Below are 18422 nucleotides of genomic sequence, written 5' to 3'. Positions count from 1 at the left end.
GCAGTATGAGGAGGCGGTTCAGGGGCCCATGGCAGATTAGGGGCCTGGCAGCAGCTATGGGAGGCCCGTAATCTGCCAGCACCCTATGACAAAAAATGGAACACACCAGCAGTGTGAGGAGACCTGAAAGTGGCACATGGCAGAGTGTGGCGATGGAGACAGCAGCAATGGGAGGCCGTACAGGGACCCATGAGACACTCTGGACCTGGCAGCAGCATGAGGAGGCACTATAGGGCCCATGGCAGATTAGGGGCCTGGCAGCAGCTATGGGAGGCCCGTATTCTGCCAGCACCCTATGTCAAAAAAATTGAACACACCAGCAGTGTGTGAGGAGACCTGAAAGTGGCACATGGCAGAGTGTGGCGATGGAGACAGCAGCAATGGGAGGCCGTACAGGGACCCATGAGAGACTCTGGACTTCGCAGCAGCATGAGGAGGCGGTATAGGGGCCCATGGCAGATTAGGGGCCTGGCAGCAGCTATGGGAGGCCCGTAATCTGCCAGCACCCTATGACAAAAAATGGAACACACCAGCAGTGTGAGGAGACCTGAAAGTGGCACATGGCATGAGACACTGTGGACCTGGCAGCAGCATGAGGAGGCGGTACAGGGGCCCATGGCAGATTAGGGGCCTGGCAGCAGCTATGGGAGGCCCGTAATCTGCCAGCACCCTATGACAAAAAATGGAACACACCAGCAGTGTGTGAGGAGACCTGAAAGTGGCACATGGCAGAGTGTGGCGATGGAGACAACCCACCGACTGTTTTGCTCGCTGCCAAGCTGCCACCCTCTTCTCCTGATGATGCGGAAGCAATAGCCTGATGACGACGAGGCTGCCAAGTGCGATCAGCCTCATCATCATCAATTAGGGTCTCCGCCTCACTACTAGCCCCCTCGGCTGCGTGTGGGTCAGGAGACAGACCTGTCTCTAGACCGGCTACCGAGCCACTCTCCTCGCCACTACTTCTTCGCCTGGCTGCTGAAGAGGCGGATGTCTCCCCCCGTTCCTGACCGCCCTCTGTTAGCTCTTCCTCACTGTACTGGATGACACCGGGAGCACTGGCCTCTGGCTGCGAATAGTGCTGCCTCGACCCCTTCCTCTGCTGCCACGTCTGCTCGCTTTTAAAACATTGCCTCCTCTGCCACTCCTCTGCATGTTGTCTGACATACTCTTTAATTCAACGATTCTGTGTCCCTGAGTAACAATTCTGTGTCTGTCCCTGAGTAACAATTCTGTGTCCCTGAGTAACGTTTCTGTGGCCCTAAGTAACAGTTCTGTGGCCCTCAGTAACAATTCTGTGTCCCTCAGTAACAATTCTGTGTCCCTCAGTAACAATTCTGTGTCTGTCCCTGAGTAACAATTCTGTGTCTGTCCCTGAGTAACAATTCTGTGTCCCTGAGTAACAATTCTGTGTCCCTCAGTAACAATTCTGTGTCCCTCAGTAACAATTCTGTGTCCCTCAGTAACAATTCTGTGTCCCTGAGTAACAATTCTGTGTCCATGAGTAACAATTCTGTGTCTGTCCCTGAGTAACAATTCTGTGTCTGTCCCTGAGTAACAATTCTGTGTCCCTAAGTAACGTTTCTGTTGCCCTAAGTAACGTTTCTGTTGCCCTAAGTAACGTTTCTGTGGCCCTAAATAACGTTTCTGTGGCCCTAAGTAACGATTCTGTGGCCCTCAGTAACAATTCTGTGTCCCTCAGTAACAATTCTGTGTCCCTGAGAAACAATTCTGTGTCTGTCCCTGATTAACAATTCTGTGTCCCTGAGTAATGTTTCTGTGGCCCTAAGTAACAGTTCTGTGGCCCTCAGTAACAATTCTGTGTCCCTCAGTAACAATTCTGTGTCCCTCAGTAACAATTCTGTGTCTGTCCCTGAGTAACAATTCTGCGTCTGTCCCTGAGTAACAATTCTGTGTCCCTAAGTAACATTTCTGTGGCCCTAAGTAACAGTTCTGTGGCCCTCAGTAACAATTCTGTGTCCCTCAGTAACAATTCTGTGTCTGTCCCTGAGTAACAATTCTGTGTCTGTCCCTGAGTAACAATTCTGTGTCCCTCAGTAACAATTCTGTGTCCCTCAGTAACAATTCTGTGTCCCTGAGTAACAATTCTGTGTCTGTCCCTGATTAACAATTCTGTGTCCCTGAGTAACGTTTCTGTGGCCCTAAGTAACAGTTCCTTGGCCCTCAGTAACAATTCTGTGGCCCTCAGTAACAATTCTGTGTCCCTCAGTAACAATTCTGTGTCTGTCCCTGAGTAACAATTCTGTGTCTGTCCCTGAGTAACAATTCTGTGTCCCTGAGTAACGTTTCTGCGGCCCTAAGTAACAGTTCTGTGGCCCTCAGTAACAATTCTGTGTCCCTCAGTAACAATTCTGTGTCTGTCCCTGAGTAACAATTCTGTGTCTGTCCCTGAGTAACAATTCTGTGTCCCTCAGTAACAATTCTGTGTCCCTCAGTAACAATTCTGTGTCCCTGAGTAACAATTCTGTGTCCCTCAGTAACAATTCTGTGTCCCTCAGTAACAATTCTGTGTCCCTGAGTAACAATTCTGTGTCTGTCCCTGAGTAAGAATTCTGTGTCTGTCCCTGAGTAACAATTCTGTGGCCCTAAGTAACGTTTCTGTGGCCCTAAGTAACGTTTCTGTGGCCCTAAGTAACGGTTCTGTGTCCCTCAGTAACAATTCTGTATCCCTCAGTAACAATTCTGTGTCTGTCCCTAAGTAACAATTCTGTGGCCCTAAGTAAAGTTTCTGTGGCCCTAAGTAACGTTTCTGTGTCCCTAAGTAACGATTCTGTGGCCCTAAGTAACGATTCTGTGGCCCTAAGTAACGTTTCTGTAGCCCTAAGTAACGTTTCTGTGGCCCTAAGTAACGGTTCTGTGGCCTTCAGTAACAATTCTGTGGCCCTCAGTAACAATTCTGTGTCTGTCCCTAAGTAACAATTCTGTGGCCCTAAGTAACGTTTCTGTGGCCCTAAGTAACGTTTCTGTGGCCCTAAGTAACGATTCTGTGGCCCTAAGTAACGTTTCTGTGGCCCTCAGTAACAAATCTGTGTCCCTCAGTAACAATTCTGTGTCTGTCCCTAAGTAACGTTTCTGTGGCCCTAAGTAACGGTTCTGTGGCCCTAAGTAACGGTTCTGTGGCCCTCAGTAACAATTCTGTGTCCCTCAATAACAATTCTGTGTCTGTCCCTAAGTAACAATTCTGTGGCCCTAAGTAACGTTTCTGTGGCCCTAAGTAACGGTTCTGTGGCCCTCAGTAACAATTCTGTGTCCCTCAATAACAATTCTGTGTCTGTCCCTAAGTAACAATTCTGTGGCCCTAAGTAACGATTCTGTGGCCCTCAGTAACAAATCTGTGTCCCTCAGTAACAATTCTGTGTCTGTCCCTAAGTAACAATTCTGTGGCCCTAAGTAACGTTTCTGTGGCCCTAAGTAACGGTTCTGTGGCCCTCAGTAACAATTCTGTGTCCCTCAATAACAATTCTGTGTCTGTCCCTAAGTAACAATTCTGTGGCCCTAAGTAACGTTTCTGTGGCCCTAAGTAACGATTCTGTGGCCCTCAGTAACAAATCTGTGTCCCTCACTAACAATTCTGTGTCTGTCCCTAAGTAACAATTCTGTGGCCCTAAGTAACGATTCTGTGGCCCTCAGTAACAATTCTGTGTCTGTCCCTAAGTAACAATTCTGTGGCCCTAAGTAACGTTTCTGTGGCCCTAAGTAACGATTCTGTGGCCCTCAGTAACAAATCTGTGTCCCTCAGTAACAATTCTGTGTCTGTCCCTAAGTAACAATTCTGTGGCCCTAAGTAACGATTCTGTGGCCCTCAGTAACAAATCTGTGTCCCTCAGTAACAATTCTGTGTCTGTCCCTAAGTAACAATTCTGTGGCCCTAAGTAACGTTTCTGTGGCCCTAAGTAACGATTCTGTGGCCCTCAGTAACAATTCTGTATCCCTCAGTAACAATTCTGTCTGTCCCTGAGTAACAATTCTGTGTCCCTAAGTAACGTTTCTGTGGCCCTAACTAACGATTCTGTGGCCCTAAGTAAACGTTTCTGTGGCCCTAAGTAACGATTCTGTGGCCCTAACTAACGTTTCTCTGTCCCTAAGTAACGTTTCTGTGTCCCTAACTCTCTCCCTGCATACAGCCAGGTCTGCCTCTGTTGAATGACTGGAGGCAAATGGAGAATTCTAAAATGGCCGCTATTTATAGCTCGACCATTACACTGTGCTGGCTGGCTGGCTGCTGATTGGCTAATGCGATCACATGTCATGAATGAATGCATTATGGGTCAGCGCGCCTTGTCTGCGCGCCTTCCCAGACATCCCCGCTCCGTTGCCGCACATGTCGCCGCCATTTTAGGAAAAATTTCGATTCGCGCATCCGAAGTCTGCTTATTTTCGGATTCGACGCGAATCGAAATTTTCCTAATATTCGAAACGAATTCCACTTCGCCTACTTCGATTCGCTCATCTCTAGTAATAAACCCCCCAAAAAACACACACACTTTCAGGATTATGTGAAGTTTCCTAGCACAAATATGACAACATTAATGTTGTATAAAAAAATTGTCTGTACCACCCCCTAGTTTCAACTATGCACATGCTATATTTGCATTGGATGAGGATGTCAAAAGGTACCAGCTTCACCCAATGTGTTTTGTTCAAACATCTTCATCAGGAGAAGTAAGTTCTCTGTGAAGCTCTATGCACTATATGGCTGCATTGTGATCACTAATTAAGCTATACAATCAATGCTAAGGAATACCAAATCATATACCACCCCCTACAATTAACTTATGACAGTGTCCATCTGGAACTACCAAATGTTTTACAAATACCCCTAGTATTACATTAATATCACAGCATAAAAACAAGAATTCACTCAGAAACCAGCATCCCTAAGACATGAAGCCCCATAAATAGCCTTAGAAATCTGGTTAAAAAACTGTTTCAATCAAGATCTATATTTAAACCACTAGGGCTTATTATACTCAATTAAAAATCAACTTTCATACTTTGATATTTGTTTCCTATATTTGTCCCCCTTCAGTGGCGAAATACCTATAAATTCTGCAATATTTAAATCTGATGTACCTTTTAAAAGTACATTAAAATGCTCTGTTTATCAAACCCTTATTTTATATTATTATTGTGTTCGCCAATCCTTATAAATGACCTAAGTGTGCGACCTACATACTGGAGACCATATGGGCACTCAAGCAAGCAGGTCATGTTTGGTATCACATGAAATAAATTTCTCAATTTTCGAAATATTTTCAGTAATAAAAGACTTATCTTATATCTCTCTTTTCCTTGGATGGTTTATCAATGTTCTACAAGCAGCGCATCTGCCACATGTAGAGAAGTCTTTCCAGAAAGCAAACAAGAGATCCCTGTGCTCAAATCCCAACAGCTAGTGCATGCATTTATCCATCAGGTGCTAAAGGGGTGTAACCACATTGTGTGAACAAAATATCCCTATTTATTGCATAGTCTGCTTGAAAGGGTATATACCAGTGTGCAGAGGGTCCTCAGAATTTCTAGTCTTTCCAGAAAGGTCACTTTTTTTTCCACAGGATTAAGGGACCAACTTTAACTTTAACAGTGTATATAATCCTAGGTTTCTTGGGTAAGCAAGAACCAAGCTCTATCCTTTAAAAGAATAGGCCAATACTTTTCAAAATCCCCTCCCTTTCTCTGTAATTATTACGAAGGGTGTTCAAATCAAAACGGGACTTTTGAGTTTATGTAATAAAAGAACACATTTCAAGGAGTGGAAACTGCATTTATTTTTCAACATACTCCCTTGCTACATTTATACACAAATGGCTGGAAAGCTTTGGCATAGAAAGATTTGTCAGTATGCCTGAACCATCCTAGGACAGCCTGCTGCACTTTGTCATCAGTGCTGAAATACTGACTACAGAAAAATGTGTCTCTTGTGCAGTTTCACAACAGGTTATGCATTGATTATTCAGGATTAGGTGGTCCACACTCTGAATGTTCACAGGAATGACTGCTGTGGGCTGGGAATCACCATTGCCTGGATCGTCACTGACGGATGTACAGCTATCTTTGAAATCTTTACACCATTTAAGGTTTGGTTCACATATATGTATTTTGTGTTTGATACCTACACCAGTCCTTTTTGCAGGTTGTTTTCCATTTTTCTACACTTTTTTTACTGCATTTTGTTCAGCTTTTTTTTTTTTTTTTGTTAAAGTGGAATTTTTTTTTTGTTGCTGGGTAAATTAAAAATGCAGCAAAAATTTGGCAAAAACGCACTACCATGCATTTCAGCAGCTTCTCCATTAAACTTTACTGCAGCAAAAAAGATGCTTTTTGCTTTTAAAAAGTCCCTGACCCTTTCCAAAAACGCAGCAGCTCAAAAAAGCATAGATGTGAACATGTTCCATTGGAAACCATGTTACATGGACTGTAGTGCGTTCTGCAAAAAGTACTAAAAAACACATTGGTGTGAACGGAGCCTTAATGTCTTACTGAGGTTGATCATCTCACCACATTACTGTGCTTGAAGTCTTCTGTAGATATCTGCAGGTTTTACGCCTTCATTCAGTAGGAACTTCATCACCACACGCTTTTCCATGCACGCACTAAAACTGTTGTCTGCCATCTTAACGGTCTCTGGACTGGCCCACAAAATGTGCACCACCTATCAGTTATAGGACACACTTGTCGCTTACTACTGTGTGGCGCTAGGATCCTTTTTATACCTGTATAACATTAAAAGTCTCAATTTGACTTAAACACTCCTTATATTAAAGTCTTTAATGAATGCAAATTGAAAAGTCTAGTTAGCATACTCCTCTTCAGATTAGCCAACTTCTTCTGAACAGAGTGCTACAAGTAGCAGGAACAATATAACTAACATTTATTGCAACATATATGTTATGAAAAAAATAAAGGTAATGCTGTCAATATTGCAAAACAGTGTCAAAAACTGTTAGCTTGTGATCTTCTTTTCAGTATCACACTGTATTGGGTACAAAGTTTAACAAAATGTCAACCAAGGGTGCACCAAAACCCCTCAAAACTAGAGATGAGCGAATCGAACATGGCGAAGTGGAATTCGTTTCGAAGATCAGGAAAAATTCGATTCGCGCCGAATCCGAAAATTAGCAAACTTCGGATGCACGAATCGAATTTTCCCAAAAATGGCGGCGACATGTGTGGCGACGGAGCGGGGATCTCTGGGAAGGCGCGCAGACAAGGCGCGCTGACCCATAATGCATTCATTCATGACATGTGATCGCATTAGCCAATCAGCAGCCAGCCAGCCAGCACTGTGTAATGGTGGAGCTATAAATTGCGGCCATCTTACAATTCTCCATTAGCCTCCGGTCATTCAAGAGAGACAGACCTGTCTGTATTAGGGACAGAGTTAGGGCCAGAGAGACTTTAGGGCCACAGAATCGTTACTTAGGGACACAGAATCGTTACTTAGGGACACAGAATCGTTACTCAGGGACACAGAATTGTTACTCAGGGACACAGAATTGTTACTCAGGGACAGACACAGAATTGTTACTCAGGGACACAGAATTTTTACTCAGGGACACAGAATTGTTACTGAGGGACACAGAATCGTTACTGAGGGACACAGAATTGTTACTCAGGGACACAGAATTGTTACTCAGGGACACAGAATTGTTACTCAGGGACAGACACAGAATTGTTACTCAGGGACACAGAATTGTTACTGAGGGACACAGAATTGTTACTCAGGGACACAGAATTGTTACTCAGGGACACAGAATTGTTACTCAGGGACAGACACAGAATTGTTACTCAGGGACACAGAATTGTTACTCAGGGACACAGAATCGTTACTCAGGGACACAGAATTGTTACTCAGGGACACAGAATTGTTACTCAGGGACACAGAATCGTTACTGAGGGACACAGAATCGTTACTCAGGGACACAGAATCGTTACACAGGGACACAGAATCATTACTCAGGGACACAGAATCATTACTGAGGGACACAGAATTGTTACTCAGGGACACAGAATTGTTACTCAGGGACAGACACAGAATTGTTACTCAGGGACACAGAATTGTTACTCAGGGACACAGAATCGTTACTGAGGGACACAGAATCGTTACTGAGGGACACAGAATTGTTACTCAGGGACACAGAATTGTTACTCAGGGACAGACACAGAATTGTTACTCAGGGACACAGAATTGTTACTCAGGGACACAGAATTGTTACTGAGGGACACAGAATCGTTACTCAGGGACACAGAATTGTTACTCAGGGACACAGAATTGTTACTCAGGGACAGACACAGAATTGTTACTCAGGGACACAGAATTGTTACTCAGGGACACAGAATTGTTACTGAGGGACACAGAATCGTTACTGAGGGACACAGAATTGTTACTCAGGGACACAGAATTGTTACTCAGGGATACAGAATTGTTACTCGGGGACACAGAATTGTTACTCAGGGACACAGAATCGTTACTGAGGGACACAGAAGCGTTACTGAGGGACACAGAATTGTTACTCAGGGACACAGAATTGTTACTGAGGGACACAGAATTGTTACTCAGGGACAGACACAGAATTGTTACTCAGGGACACAGAATTGTTACTCAGGGACACAGAATCGTTACTGAGGGACACAGAATCGTTACTCAGGTACACAGAATTGTTACTCAGGGACACAGAATTGTTACTCAGGGACACAGAATTGTTACTGAGGGACACAGAATCGTTACTCAGGGACACAGAATCGTTACTCAGGGACACAGAATTGTTACTCAGGGACACAGAATCGTTACTCAGGGACACAGAATTGTTACTGAGGGACACAGAATCGTTACTCAGGGACACAGAATCGTTACTCAGGGACACAGAATCGTTACTCAGGGACACAGAATTGTTACTCAGGGACACAGAATCGTTACTCAGGGACACAGAATCGTTGAATTAAAGAGTATGTCAGACAACACGAAGAGGAGTGGCAGAGGAGGCAATGTTTCAGGAGCGAGCAGACGTGGCAGCAGAGGAAGGGGTCGAGGCAGCACTAGTCGCAGCCAGAGGCCAGTGCTCCCGGTGTCATCCAGCGGTCGTGTCTCCACCGACAACCCTGCCGTCATCGATTGGTTGGCTCGGTCGTCTTCCTCTTCCCAGGTCACCTCTGACACCTACAGCCAACGGTCGGTGGGTACGTCAGACACAACCGTTAGTTGGCATGGCCCGGGAGCAAGCCCACTGAAATCACGTGTCCTCTACCTGCCCCTGTCCTTTGGTGTTCCCTCACCAAGCGAAGTATCGCATGCTGTGGGCTCAGCCCCACTGTACAGTGAGGAAGAGCTAACAGAGGGCGGTCAGGAACGGGGGGAGACATCCGCCTCTTCAGCAGCCAGACGAAGAAGTACTGGCGAGGAGAGTGGCTCGGTAGCCGGTCTAGAGACAGGTCTGTCTCCTGACCCACACGCAGCCGAGGGGGCTAGTAGTGAGGCGGAGACCCTAATTGATGATGATGAGGCTGATCGCACTTGGCAGCCTCGTCGTCATCTGCCAGGCCCGTAATCTGCCATGGGCCCCCGTACCGACTCCTCATGCTGCTGCCAGGCCCGTAATCTGTCATGGGCCCCTGTACCGCCTCCTCATGCTGCTGCCAGGTCCAGAGTGTGTCATGGGTCCCTGTACGGCCTCCCATTGCTGCTGTCTCCATCGCCACACTCTGCCATGTGCCACTTTCAGGTCTCCTCACACTGCTGGTGGGTTCCATTTTGTCATAGGGTGCTGGCAGATTACGGGCCTCCCATTGCTGCTGCCAGGCCCGTAATCTGCCATGGGCCCCCGTACCGACTCCTCATGCTGCTGCCAGGCCCGTAATCTGTCATGGGCCCCTGTACCGCCTCCTCATGCTGCTGCCAGGTCCAGAGTGTGTCATGGGTCCCTGTACGGCCTCCCATTGCTGCTGTCTCCATCGCCACACTCTGCCATGTGCCACTTTCAGGTCTCCTCACACTGCTGGTGGGTTCCATTTTGTCATAGGGTGCTGTATGGCCTCCCATTGCTGCTGCCAGGCCTGTAATCTGCCATGGGCCCCCGTACCGACTCCTCATGCTGCTGCCAGGCCCGTAATCTGTCATGGGCCCCTGTACTGCCTCCTCATGCTGCTGCCAGGTCCAGAGTGTGTCATGGGTCCCTGTACGGCCTCCCATTGCTGCTGTCTCCATCGCCACACTCTGCCATGTGCCACTTTCAGGTCTCCTCACACTGCTGGTGTGTTACATTTTTTCATAGGGTGCTGTATGGCCTCCCATTGCTGCTGCCTCCACCGCCACACTGTGGCTCCACACTCTGGTTTTGGCCCCGTGACTGCCCAAATGAGTGAAGTGTGCGGCGATTCTAAGATCGACGGCACTCATCTGCATGTCATACTGACTGACAGTATTATTTCTCTTCCCCAGCAGACTCCAAGGGCATTTAAATTAAAGGTACAGTGTTCTGCACTAATATAAAGGCTCTCTGAAGCCTAGAAACACCCTTTTTATAAGTTAAATTCGCAGCGAATATATTCGACTCGAATCAAATTTATTCCGCGAATTCGCCGAATCAGCCGAATCGAATTTTTGAATAATTCGCTCATCTCTACTCAAAACCACAAAACCACAATTTAGAAATTAGTTAGTTATTAGAGCAAGCTAAAAAAAATTACAGTGCTATGTTTCAGAGACAACAGCCAAACAACTGTCAGAATATGTAAGAATATACTGTATACTGGGGTCAGGGGCAGCAATGGAAAAGGGAGAGATAAGTAAATTTTTTCAAGAAATAACAGACTGATATTTCAAGGACAGTAGCCAAAAATGTTGTAAAGACTTGCACGTTATTTCAAAGCCAGAAATATTTCACTCTTTTACACTCTCCAGAAGTCCAATGCATTGCATCATAGAGCCGGATTACTGGCCTATGACCTTTGGCAGTGGTTTACCTAAACTATTTAATGCTTCACTTTGGAGTTCTAGGCCATTTTAAACAAGGTGTGCTATGTATTTTCTCTGTATATAAATTTTCTTTGGACGTGTTGTCTCCCCTATGCCAACTTTTACAAGTTCAACAAATTAAAGTGTCAGCAAGTTGAATCAGTTTAGTGAATGACTCTCCTGCTTTTTTATGAGAGAGAGGTTTGCATTTAGTCATGTACTGATACTATGATTTTGGTATTGGTATTTGACTAAACTGTGGCTCAGGCCTACAACCTTTGAGTTACGATGGCTAGAAAACCAGTGCACCACAGAGATTACTGCTTGGCCTATGACAGTACTTGACCTGCAGTTTTGTGCATTCCCGAGTGGCAATTTATTGACAGCCCATTCATTTTAATAGGCTGGTAACCGTATGGGAAAGCACAAAAAGTACTGCAGGCACAACTTTTAAATTCATGCTCCATCAATGTTTGTTGGCCACAAACATGCACGCTTTGTTAGAGTCACTTGGGTGCCATTAACAATTAATGGTACCCCCACTTGTCTATCAGAGGGCAGCATGTTCCTGTGCAATGCAGGAAACGCTAACAGAAATGTGCATTTCCTGCGCTGCAAGGCACTTATGTGTTACTAAAAAGCAACTCTGGTGGGACTCAAACCCACAACTTTGGAATTAGTACACACAAGTCTAATGCACTATCCATTGCACCACAGAGCCACACATTGCAACTGCTGTGCATAGTTGAATCTTTGGGAGTGGGCCAGGGGACACCAGTGCCCTGCCCCATGGAGTTCTATCATCCAGTGGAATAAGATGACTGCTTCTTCCACTCCTCTGTCACCTGCCTGTCAATGACATCCTGCCTTGCTGATGTTGTATCTCTCTTTCACTTTTCTCCTCCGCTATATTTGGTACCCTTCTCATCTCCCAATTATTGGAGCCAACCTGGCAGTAGACTCAGTGGTGTATTTAGGTTACAAAAATTGGCTCCCCCCATTGACCAACAACACCCCAGTCCCCCCCACCCCCATCCGAGAGAGCTTTCCATTACTACCGCCCCCATACACTGGCAACCCCCACCCCAACAAGAGATAAGACACTCACCTTCACAGCTCCAGACATTCCCGAGAACAAGAGTCAGGCTCTGCATACACCATCAAGCAGCCCGCAGCCTCTCTCAGATCCCACCTGGTCTCCATACTGCATGTGTCCCTTCTTCCTTTCATTCTTTCGGGAGACAGCGCTGCCCCCCTGAAAAATACTGCTGCCCCCTAAAAAATGCTGCCCTATGCAAATGCCTTGTTTGCCTTGTGGTAAATACGTCCCTGAGTAGACTACAGCTAAAGGAACATATAGTATGTGCCAGTTGGTTTACCAAGCCTGTTGTCACCTTCCTCCATGCTCCTATTGCTTTCCTTCTTAACCTCAGTTACTACTTATCCTCTTGCATTAAGTGGCTGATATCATGCTGAAATAACTCAGCTGACTCCTCTATGCCAGTTATGAGGCAATGTCATGGGTACCTCTAATTGAGAAGGCATAACAAAACTCTATAGACACTCCTAATAATTTTGTCATCCTCCTCCTCTGTCTCCCAGGCTCAGAATAATGTAAAGGCTTGGTTAGCCACTCCACCAATTCCTCTGTGTACTGTACATGTACAGCACCTCCACTGCCTCTGGATGCTACAGCACGTTGGCTTTGCGGATACAGATGCTGCTAGCCCGCTGCTTTTGACCTTCTCCCTGGGCCTTCTAGGCATGATGTTGTTAAAATGGGACTTATTACCTACTTTTTTTTTTTTGTTTAGCAGCTATGGAAAAGAGCTTTATGTGGTGCATTGGGTGCCCTGGAAACTGTGGTGCTTTTGTGGACTAAACTGCATCACAATAATGTGCTCCATTATTATTCTACATTCCTCTATATATAAAGAAATACATGTGCAGTTGTACATGTTTATATATACAGTATATATGATGGCTACCTCAGACATTTGTATATCAATTCAAATGGAAACAAACATTTCAACATATTAAGGAAAAAAAGTTAGGTTTATTTTTAATAAAGTGATGTTTGAAACAGAGCATTACAACATTTACTGCTATAATTATTGATTCTTAAATGATATAGTGTGAAATGAAAGCCCTTAGCACAGCTGCAAAGCAAATGTTTCTGTGGCACACTTAGTAAGGAGACTGATTTCTACTATACTAGCAGGCTGTAGTAATTGCAAGTTCTAAACCCAGTAATGTCATGTTTCTAAATGCTCAGATAATTGTACAAAGAGCTTGAGCTTACCTGTGTAAACCATTAACAATCAGACTGTATAATATATATGTTACACATAAAGCAAGAGTTTTTCATCAGTGTCATGCTTTATTGCTGACACTGATCCTCTTGTGGCTCCCCTTGCAGCACTACTGGCTTGTCTTCTTCTCTCTCCGGTGCTGCAGGTAAATCGGTTCTAGAATTTGTGTTTACTATGCTTCAGTTTGAGAGAGATCACTTCCTATTCACTGATCTGTGCAGTTGAGGCTGCAGAGAAAGGAACTGAGGAATCTATGTCCTCAATCCCTTCCTCTGTTTAGACCCCTGAAACAAACTTTCTGGACACAGATGGAGCTATCAGACGAGCAGGGCCCTCCTATTCCTTCTGTACTGAAATGTATTGTAATTGTACTGTCTCCCTTATATTGTAAAGCACTGCGCAAACTGCTGGCACTATATAAATCCTGTATAATAATAATAATCAGACTGGCAGCAGATGCGCAAAACTGAGCACACCTAACTAGCAGAACACAACTGCACTGATTACAAGTTGCAAACTATGCTTTTACCTAGCAAAAATCATATTCACACTGTCTACAGTGGGACAACTAAATCAAAATACAAACTGCTTCTCCTACAACTAGATCATGTAGCCCTAATGGAGCACGTGGCTCCCTTCTAGGTCACCCTGCTAGGGTTCTCGCTGGACTAGGAACCTACCATCACTGGACTTTTGCCAAATGGACTTTGCTTACCTGGAAGTTATGAGCCTGGCAATCTGCATCAGTCGATTAGGGCAGGACTCTATTTCATGTGTGCTATTAAACTGTGTAACTTAATCTTTGGTAAAGCTGTTAAATTATTGCTTCAGTGTGAACCTCAGTGGGATTAGGAAACCCTCCCAGCATTAGTGTTCACTGGTCATGCGAATTTATGTGCCACATGTCCTATATTCTCCTCTACAGGCCCCATGATGTGAAGCTGGAACTCTGCAGTTGCCATTGGGCAGGTGTTCACTCCAAATTGAAAGGAATTCCCATGTAACAATGTGCTTCTATTATTATTTATGATGACACATGCATTTTAGCTCATTTCGTCGCACATGTTAAAATGCAAATGTGTTAATGGGGTCTTAGAGGAGTTTTCCTTTAATGTCAATAGCATGTCTAGACTAGCTGTTAGACTAGGTTCACATCTTTGCATTTCCAATTTCATTAGTTTCATGTGTTTTACATGTTAATCCACATGTGTTGAATTGCTTTTTTTGCCCCACCCCCACCCGATGTCATTGACACTGTCCCCCCATGTCTCTGATACTGTCCTCCCCCCATGTCACTATTCTCCCCATATCACTGACACTGCCCCCCTCATATCACTGACAATGTCCTCCCTCATGTCACTGACACTGTCCTCCCCATGTCACTGACACTGCCCCCCCCATGTCACTGACACTGTGCTCCCCATGTTACTGACACAGCCCCACCCCCACCCAATGTCACTGACACTGTGTTACCCCCATGTCGCTGACACTGTTCTCCCCCATTTCTCTGATACAGTCCTCCCCCCATGGCACTGAAACAGCCCCGCCCCTCATCACTGACACTGCCCCCCCCCATGTCATTGACACTGTCCTCCCTCCATGTCACACTGTCCACCCCCCATGCCATTTACACTGTCCTCCCCATACCATCATCAACTGTGACCTTGTGACATGAGCTTTAGAGTTGTTGTAATATGTCAGGTGTGAGTCTCTTCCCTGCTGCCTGTGCGGATTTAACGAGCGTGACGACTGTATAAGGGGGAAGAAGGTACACTCCTTTATGGCGGGCAGTCAGCAGGACCTGTTAACCTGAAACATCAATGTTCGTGATGATTATGACTTCAATTTATATGTATAGGTGTATTTTTCGAGAACAAGTATGTTTGAGATTTTATAAAGGGTAGAATGTGTGACAGGCTAAAAGAGAATCCATCTGCATGGCACAGACATGTCCCTGATTAGTGACAATGCAGACTTGTAATGTCACAAGGGCGACTCTGCTGGTGGTGAGTTGTCATCAGCATGAACTGTGACCTTATGAGATGAGCTTTAGGGTTGTTGTAATATGTCAGGTGTGAGTCTCATCCCTGCTGCCTGTGCGGATTACACGAGCGTGACGACTGTATAAGGGGGAAGAAGGTATACTCCTTTATGGCGGGCAGTCAGCAGGACCTGTTAACAATGATTATAACTTCAATTTATATGTATATGTGTGTTTTCCTAGAACAAGCATGTTTGAGATTTTATAAAGGGTAGAATGTGTGACGGGCTAAAAGAGAATCCATCTTAATGGCACAGACATGTCCTTGATTAGTGTCAATGCAGTCTTGCCAATGTCACAAGGGGGAATCTGCTGGTGGTGATTTGTCCTCAGCATCAAGTGTGACCTTGTTATCTGGGCCTTAGGGTTGTTCCACTATGTCAGGTTTGAGTCTCTTCCCTGCTGCCTGTGCAGATAACACGGGAGTGAAGACTGTAAAAGGGTGAAGGAGGTATACCCCTTTATGGTGGGCATACAGCAGGACCTGTTAACATGAAACACCAACGTTCATGATGATTTTGACTTAAATTTAGATGTACATGTGTGTTTCCAGAACAAGTATGTGTGAGATTTCATAAAGGGTAGAATGTGTGACGAGGTAAAAGAGATTCCATCTGCATGGCACAGACACATCCCTGATAATATAAGTGACAATGCAGTCTTCCCAATGTCAAAAGGGACATGTGCTGATAGTGGCTTGTCTTTGGAATGAAATGCAGGTTGTTTGCATGAGCCTTAGAAATTTCCCACTATGTCATGTGTGAGACTCTTCACTGCTGCCTGTGCATGATTGCAAAAGCATTACGACTGTAAAAGGAGAAAAAGGGTGTACCCATTTACTGCAGACAGACAACAGGACCTGCTGTTTTCTCATGTTGACCTATTAAAAACTATTTAGACTTGTTATCAGGAACTGAAAATGCAAAAAAATGCATCATGCGTGCATTGTCATGGATTTCTATTAACTTCCGATCTGACCTATTTTCAAAAAATTTGCTCCACAGCAATTCACAGATGTAAACAGGCTCTATCTATAAAATTACATTTGGTGATGTGTTTTTCACTCAGTCCGTTGCTCTCATTAAAAAGCAAATGTTTGAATGCGGGCCTTATATTACTACTTTTAATAGGTGTGATTAATTAAATTATTTAGATAGGTTTGTTATTTTTAATTAGATTATTTCAATCTTTAACTAAAACAGTGTCAGTGATACAATAGGAGGATCACATAATCTGGGTATGGTGTTCTGTCAATCACCATGATGTAGAGTGGCGGACACAGACACAATATTATGATCCGATTTTAGTCTGCAGATTCGCTCCTTTTTCAATGCAAAGTAAAGACATCAACATGCCAGCTTTTTTGGAAGGCTTATCCTGATTTTCAGCAAGTGAGCAATTTCCATGTAATGATGTGACCAAAATATGACTCTGGTGGGACTCGAACCCACAACCTTTGAATTACTACATAGTCTAGAAGTCCAATGCGCTATCCATTGCGCCACAGAGCCAGCTGCAGCATTATTGCTGTTACCGCCTCTACCACTTACTTGACTTGTGAGCAAGTTGTGAAAAACGTCACTATTGTTATAGGAAACGTATTACTCTACAGGGCACAGTGAATTAAGTATATCAGCCTCCCTCTTTAAGTTATGCAACCTTCATTTTTTTTAATTACTTAGCTGTGCTTTATTAGTTAATTGAACAGTTACCTGAATTATTCGACTGGGGGTGACAAAACCAGACCTCCTCTGTCTATAATACCAGAAAAACTGGAAAATTGTCTAAATACTTACCATAGTTTTCCTATCCATGGCAGCATACATTTCCTCCCTTGGTCAACAAATTGTTAGGGAGAATGGTGGGGTAGGGTACTCATTCACTTTTATAGATTCAAGTTGGTCCTGTAGGTGGAGACAGGGGCAGAATCTATCAGCAGTATTCTGCCATGGATAGGCACCAAAAAATGAGAAAAATTGTATTTATAACAGCAACACAGAAAGCTGTAAAAATGTCTAGATATTCTCTCATTTCTTGTCAGTCATGAAATAGGCAGCAGGAAAGGAAAATGATCAGCGGCAGGAAAATTGCCCCAGAAGATCCTGCAATTTCAGGAATATGTCCAGCTACAGAAGTCAATAGGCATCGATCTCTAATATGAGAGATATGTACATGTAATGATGTTTCACTACCAGGGGCAGACTGACCATTTGGAAACTCAGTCACAATTGGGGGCCTGGGGTCAGTAGGGGGCCCCATGAGATGCCCCTGGCACCTTTTTCATAGGCTTTTTTGAGTTTGGGCAAGGACACAGGGGCCCCATGAAAAGCCCAGTTCTGCTGGGAGCGTGACACACAGCATGCTCCCAGCACAAAGACTGCGGAGAGCCCCGTTCTAACGTTTGGGACCTGGGACTCCCAATTCCGGCTCACATGATCGCTGTGATAGCCTCGGATTGGCTATCACAGTGATCAGTCACTGTACAGCCCAGCCCCTTTGTGTTTTTTTTCTCTCTATGAATGGAGGAGAGAGATACATTTTATCTCTCTAACTCCTAGCATAGAGGGGAAAAAATGTTTGTAAAAAAAAAAAAAAAAAAAGATAAATGAATAAATATAAAATAAAAACTAAAGAAAAAATATATAGATGAAGGTTTGATCTAGTTCAGTGCCAGGGTAAGTGTTTGGGTCAAGGTCAGGGTCAAAGGTCAAGATCAAAGGTCAGGATTTAAAAAGAAATGGTATCAGTGTCAGTTAGTGTCAGTGTGTTTTAGGTAAAAAAAAAATAACATACACATATATGGTAGAGCTCCGATTGTCAAGAGCTGGAAAATTTATTTTGGAAAATGAAAATCAATAACTTCTGCGCTATTAATCATAAAACACACACTAAGCAGCCAGCACACAAGTGCCACAACCTAGGCACCAAAAAATACAGCAGTGGATAAGATCTAATAGTAGTGCAGCGCTAACAAATATCTATGCATAAAACATAATATAAACATGCATTAAGTGGAAAAAACAATACCCATATAATACCCCTTGCAAGACCTCATGCATAACAGGGGGTCTCTCCTGATGGTATATACAATCACAAA

General features: G+C 44.4%; 1 non-coding gene across 1 annotated transcript; it reads right to left on the bottom strand.

The window, feature by feature from the left end:
* Window positions 1–16751: 16751 nt before the first annotated feature.
* On the bottom strand, window positions 16752–16836 carry TRNAR-UCU (transfer RNA arginine (anticodon UCU)). Its single transcript is given in 2 exon segments — window positions 16752–16787; window positions 16800–16836. It is a non-coding gene; the product is annotated as a tRNA-Arg (tRNA).
* Between the last annotated feature and the right edge of the window lie 1586 nt (window positions 16837–18422).

Source organism: Staurois parvus, unplaced genomic scaffold, assembly GCF_062004578.1.
Source record: "Staurois parvus isolate SC_StPar_1 unplaced genomic scaffold, SC_StPar_1.0 ptg000886l, whole genome shotgun sequence".
NCBI lineage: Eukaryota > Metazoa > Chordata > Amphibia > Anura > Ranidae > Staurois > Staurois parvus.
Note: the sequence above shows the minus strand (reverse complement) of the source record. Positions and strands in the feature narration are given on the sequence as shown.